Genomic DNA, 6,444 nt, shown 5'->3' on the forward strand with positions numbered 1-6,444 from the left:
GATATTGAGCGAGTTACGGTTGTAAAAGATCTTGGTGTTCTTCTGGATACCGAACTCAGATTCTACGATCATTACAGCAGTATCATTTCCAAAGCAAGCAAAAATCTGGGATTTATAATGAAAATTGCTAATAAGTTCCGTGATCCGTACTGCTTACGAGCATTGTACTATACACTTGTACGCTCTATCCTTGAAACAGCGGCAGTTGTTTGGAGTCCTTATATTGGGCTCTGGACTGCACGAATCGAATCGGTACAGAGAAGGTTCATCAGATATGCACTTCGAGGTCTCCCTTGGACAGATTCTGTGGAGCTTCCTCCATATCAGCCGTATATGTGCCATCGAGCAAATTGTTCAGGAGAAGTAATTTTCGAAAAATCTCTGAATAAAATTCTTTTCAACGGATTCCTTCAAACAAAATGTTCTAATATAAAGGTTATGAAGTGGTTTAACATTGGGATACATAAAACTAACAGGTTCTTTGCGAAATCACCAATGTACACAGACTACTCTGACTTTATATATATATATTCACTGGAATCCTCGAATCGTTTCGGAACAGAGTGGTCTATGTACACAAACCCGGTAAATGACAAAGAAAATGACGGTAAATCGTATAAAATTATCGTATAAAACTCTGTTCCGAAACAAAACGGCCATTCTGTTTCGGACGAGTTTTTAACACGGGATAAATCAGCTATGAAATTCGATTTTTCGAAATTTTCTTAACTTCAGCTTCTTGAGTAGATGCGGTTTATGCAAAAAACTCATTTTCGAAATAAATGGTCTTTAGACCACTCTGTTCCGCAACGGCTCATATATAGATAGGTGCAGGCTGCTGGATATGGACACATTAGAGAAAAGAAGAGATGACATGCGTGCTGTATTTGTTAGAAAGGTGCTTTGTGGATCAATAGATGCGCCATGGATTCTAGCCATTGTCAATGTTTACGCGCCCTCCAGAATTCTTCGATCAACTGACTTTCTCAGAATCCCTTTCCATCGGACTGCATATGGTCAAAACGAACCAATTACTGCTGTGTAAAATTTTGACGTAGGACTACGTCTAACCGCACTATATCGAGATACATTCTGCGGAAACTAAAACCAAAGTGTAACGTTGGAATGAAAGATTTCAAACGGTAATGCTGATGTAACCACATGATGGATTACAATAATCAATATGTCGTTGGATTGATAAAATGATGGACAATTTTGTAATTTCTCAGTTATCATTATCATTTCATTGTTTAACAGTGAAAATTGAATAAAAGTTTCAAGGTCGAATTTTCACGAACAATGTACCAATCACATGCGAGCACGCCTGGCACAGACTTCATGAATAGACACCAACTGGTTGCTGTGATATCCCGTACAGCAGTTGCAAAAAAAATTGACAGTATCTCCCCGTCCCAATAGGTCAACTAACGTTTGCTTCTATGAGCCTAGACTATATTGATGTCTTGAAGGTGAAGCTTTTTCGGAAAGTTCGTAACCACCTCCACTATCAGACAGTTTCACGTTCTGCTGTCAGAATGTTATTAAAACTGATGTCTTGATGGAAAACATGCTGGCACAGGCAACAGTACTGCACCGAGCAATGTATGAATAGAGCGCTGGTCACTCGTCGTCTATCAGTACAGTAGAACTCGATATCCATTTGTGTGCAGCCAAGCCAAGTTTAGACTACATTGCCGTTGTCGACGCACAGTGGGACGTGTTGGGTTAACGCGTAGGTATCGTTTGGCGATCTGGAATACAATCGAATTGCCGTTTAAATTGTCTTCTTCTTCTTCTTGTTTCGTATATGTAGTAGCAAATATCAGAATTCAAAATGATTATTCGCAAAATACGCTGCACCACCGGGGACAGCAAAATTCTGTACGTGTCGGTAGAGGCAGATAGCAGGGTGTATAAATTAGGTTCATTGTACAGATAAAATGCGTTGTTTATTTTTAAACTCTACATTCTGTTTTTCTCATGTCCATTTAAAATTTTCTGTGAATAACATTTTTGTTCAAAAACTGTAATTTTTTATCGTTATTTTTTCCACGACCTTGTAATTGCAGGAAAATTTTATTATGTGACATCTTTGCCGCTTGGTGATTGGAGAGTGAGCCATAACAACAAATAAATATTGTTTAATTTCTACTAAATCGTACTCAATTTAGGTTTGTATAGAAGCTTGCCTTTTCGCGTATTGAAGAGAATGGACTGTATTAGAATGAAAGATATTCATCAATGTTAAAGAGAATATTTTTGCCTTTCTCCTAGAAAGGTATAGCAATCACTTGCAAAACCGAAAGTATAAAAGCGCTCCAAAGGGCCGAATGGCATATATCACTCGACTCAGCTCGACGAGTTGAGCATTTTCTGTATGTGTGTGTGTATGTGTGTGTGTGTGTGTATATGTGCAGATTTTTATTCTCACTCGCTTTTCTCAGAGATGGCTGGACCGATTTCCATGAAATTAATTGCAAATGAAAGGTCCCATAAGACCCTATTTAATTTCATTGTAATCGGATTTTTAGTTTCGAGGTTATGTATCAAATAGTAAAAATCATAAAACATCATTATCTCAAAAACTACACAACCGATTTGAACAAAATTGATCTCATAAGAACGAACTACCTGAAAAACCCTTAAGATTTCATGAAGATTGAACATGTTGTTCAAAAGTTATGAAAAGAAACGTGTTCTGAAGATTGTTTAATCTCACTTATGTTTCTCAGAGATGGCTGGACCGATTTTCATAAAATCAGTGTCAAATGGAAGGTCTAGTTGCCCCATAAGACTCTATTGATTTGTTTTGCAATCGGACTATTAGTTTGCCTGTTATGTTTAAAAATGTGAAATCCAGCTATGCAAAGGAACATATTCTGATGACTACTTGGACTCACTCACTTTTCTCAGAGATGGCTAACCCGATTTCCACAAAATTAGTGTCAAATAAATGGTCTAGCTGCCTCAGAAGACCCTATTGAGTTTTACTGTAATCGAACTGTAACTTCGTCTGTAATGTACCGACTTGTGAAAATCACGAAACTTCATTATCTCAGAAACTACACAACCGATTTGATCAATATTGATATCATATGAGCGGGCTAGTTAAGGGCTAACTGATGAATTATGATTAAAATGTGGTTTCAAAGTTTGGCTCCTCTTTTGGCTTCTGTACATCGCCCTAATTCTGAATATATTAATATTGGGTGGTATTCGGTCATTTTCAGCAAATTTTCTAGCATCAATCTAACACCGGAAATACCCATATTGGGAGGTATTTAGTTATTTTGGTTGTTTTCCAGAAACTAACAGTGGTCGTCTTCAAATTCAGGATGGTGTCAAGGGTCAATGTTTGGTTTCTATGCATCATCTCGATTACGGAAATATCCATGTTGAGTATTATTTGGTCATTTTCGACTGTTTCCCATAAGTTGCCATTTAGCGATTCAAAATGGTGCCTGAGGTCAATTGTTAGCTCCTTGCATCATTCTGGTTCCAGAGATACTCATATTGGATGGTATTTGGTTATTTTATGTTGTTTTTCACAAACCGGAAGTCGGCATCTTGGATTTCAAAATGGTATTTTATATAATTTCTGGCCTCTGAGCGTCATTTTGGTTGAAAAAACACCCATATTGGGTGCAATTTGATCATTTTCGATTTCAGCTGCTGTGTATCATTCTAGATCCGGAGACACTCATGTTAGACGGAAATCGGCCATATTTGGCTGTTTTCCAGAAACCACAAGTTGCCATCCAACAATTCATAATGGTGTCTGAAGTCGATTTGTGGCTCCAGTGCATCATTACGGTTCCGAAAATACCTATATTGGGTGGAATTTGGTCGTTTGCCGCTGTTTTTCCGTAGCCGGAAGTCGCCATATTAGAATTCAAAATGGTATCTGTGGTCGAATTTAGCTCCTGTGTATCTTTCTTGTGGTCCCCGTGGCTCTGTGGTTAGCGATGTCGAAGATCTTTGTGAACTGGAAATTTTCTCGACTCAGCACTGGGGCACGGTGTATCGTTGTACTTATCCTACACATGCAAAATGTGCCAAAAACAATATCCAAAATGCTCCCTGAGGTCGATTATGGAACATATTTGTTACCACTAAAAACATTCACCTGCCAAATATGGTTCCATTTAGTTGATTAGTTCGCGAGATGTGCAGAAATTTGTGCAGAAACATGTGCTTCCATAACAGGGAGGGGCGTCGAACCATTATTGATATATTTATTACCCTTTAAAACATCCACATGCCAGATTTGGTTTCATTTACTTGGTTTGTTCTTGAGTTGTGCAGAAATGTATGTTTCATTTGTATCCCAAGTAACACACGTTGGTATTGAATAGTTGACGTTACCTATTCCATGACATCAATATCACCAGAAAAGCGCAAAACATGAAGGCTAGTAGAACAAGTACCGATAACTGCATGAAAGCAAGCCAACTTGATATAATTAAGTGGCAAAATACATCTCGAGTACTAATACGACAATGCGCAAATCTGTTGCTATGACAACTGTTAACCAGCGCATGCGCAAATGTGTTATGTCTGCGCAGTGCAACTAGATCGGCAATTTTTTTTCTCAGTGGCAGTTTTAATTGATTATAATATGATGACAAGAAATAATATTCAACCATTCAAAAAGAGTTGTTTCTTTCGCTTGAATATTGAAATTGTTTTCGCATAGTTTCAACAATATCTGAATATAAAATCTAACAAAACTAGAGAACGTTGTTAGATATACAATAACAAAAATCTGAAGTGATATTGGTTACACTGCAAGGGTTTTGTTGATCTTTTGATGGCGCGTCAAAACCGCTCCGAATAAATATAGAAATCGTTCATATAATTTCAATAATAATTTGATCAAGTTATTTTAAGTTAGGTGTTAAATGCTACGACTACTATACTAAGGAAAAGCATTTTACAGGTACGTAGTGTTGTTATTAGATTGTGTAATGTCTTATGAAAAGACCAAGTGATAGTGATTGTCATTCTTGAACTCATGTTATTAAAAACATCTTCAAAACCAGAAAAAACGAGCTTGTTTTCGAAATGCGGTTGTATTACTGATGAAAAACAACTTCAAACACAATATAATAACACAAGTTTTCAATTTTGCTTGTAGTACACTTATATGACTACTTTCGTTGTTAATTATTTTCTAACATGTTTTGTGTGTTACTTGGGATTGGACCCCTCCTTTCCAGAAGAGGGAGGGGTCTCAAACTATCATAGGAACCTTTATCGGGACCAAAAACCCCTACATACAAATTTTCACGTCGATCGGTTCGGTAGTTTTCGAGCCTATATGGATCAAACAGACAGACAGACCGGACTACATTTTTATATGTATAGATTGCAACATCAATATTTTAAAATCTAAAGAGTGACATACATTCATTGGATTGAAGCGTTCATGTAAATCTGTTTTAACAAATAAAAGTTTGAATGAGAAAGGCTGGGTCTGACCGCTAGGTGGATTGATTTAGATTTTTATTCCATTTTTTACAATTCTATAACAATTACCTTTCGCATAAAATCTGAGGTATGAACAACTCTGTTTGCTACTTAGTACGATTTTCTATTGCTATAAACCAAGCATACATACAATTCCGTTTCACCCGTATTATGATGCTTCCACGATGCTCTACGAACTTAAACGCAGCAGTGTGTAACCTGTACTGCGAATAAATTTTGCATTATATACAACCTAAATTTTCCAAATAATAAAAAAACATAAAATTGAGTAGCAACAATTTCATTTATATTTTTTTTTAATGAGAAGTACGCGTACCATTACATTCTTTGGTAAGTATTAATTATGAAGGTTGGATGCGGTATTTTTCTTTATTATATTTTACAGGGCTGTGTTCAGCCTCGAGAACCCCCAACGTTCCGATCACTGCTCTTATTCCCTATCCTCAGAGTCATTCTACGATGCTGCATGACAACGAATTTTAGGTAGTACTGTTGAATGCCTCAAATCGTATGAACCTGTAAATCGTATATAATGTCACTTATTGTCTTCAATGTTGACCCAAATCTATTTATAGACTCTGATGTCAATATGTAACTCAATATTGCCTCATATACGAAGGAATAATAACATGCGATCTGCATTGACCTTCTTTTTAACTGTTAGGCGATTCAAGCAAATGCAAACAAAGATTAAAAATCTTTCAAGGCGTTGCCCATGTTTATGTGAAACCCGACTGTATGTGCCAATTTTTTGGGTGATTTTTTCTTTTAGTCAAAACTGCTTTCATGATTTATACCCAATCCTTCAAACTAGATTTTAAAAACCAAAGTTGCTGAAAGGGGCATTTTGAATTAAATTAAATTTGACTGAAAAATGGAATCATTCTATACTATTCAACGATTTCGTGTTTCATAATAGACGATTTTAACTGTCACGAGATAGTAAAATTTTCT

The sequence above is a fragment of the Wyeomyia smithii genome, chromosome 2, assembly GCF_029784165.1.
Source record: "Wyeomyia smithii strain HCP4-BCI-WySm-NY-G18 chromosome 2, ASM2978416v1, whole genome shotgun sequence".
NCBI classification, from domain to species: domain Eukaryota; kingdom Metazoa; phylum Arthropoda; class Insecta; order Diptera; family Culicidae; genus Wyeomyia; species Wyeomyia smithii.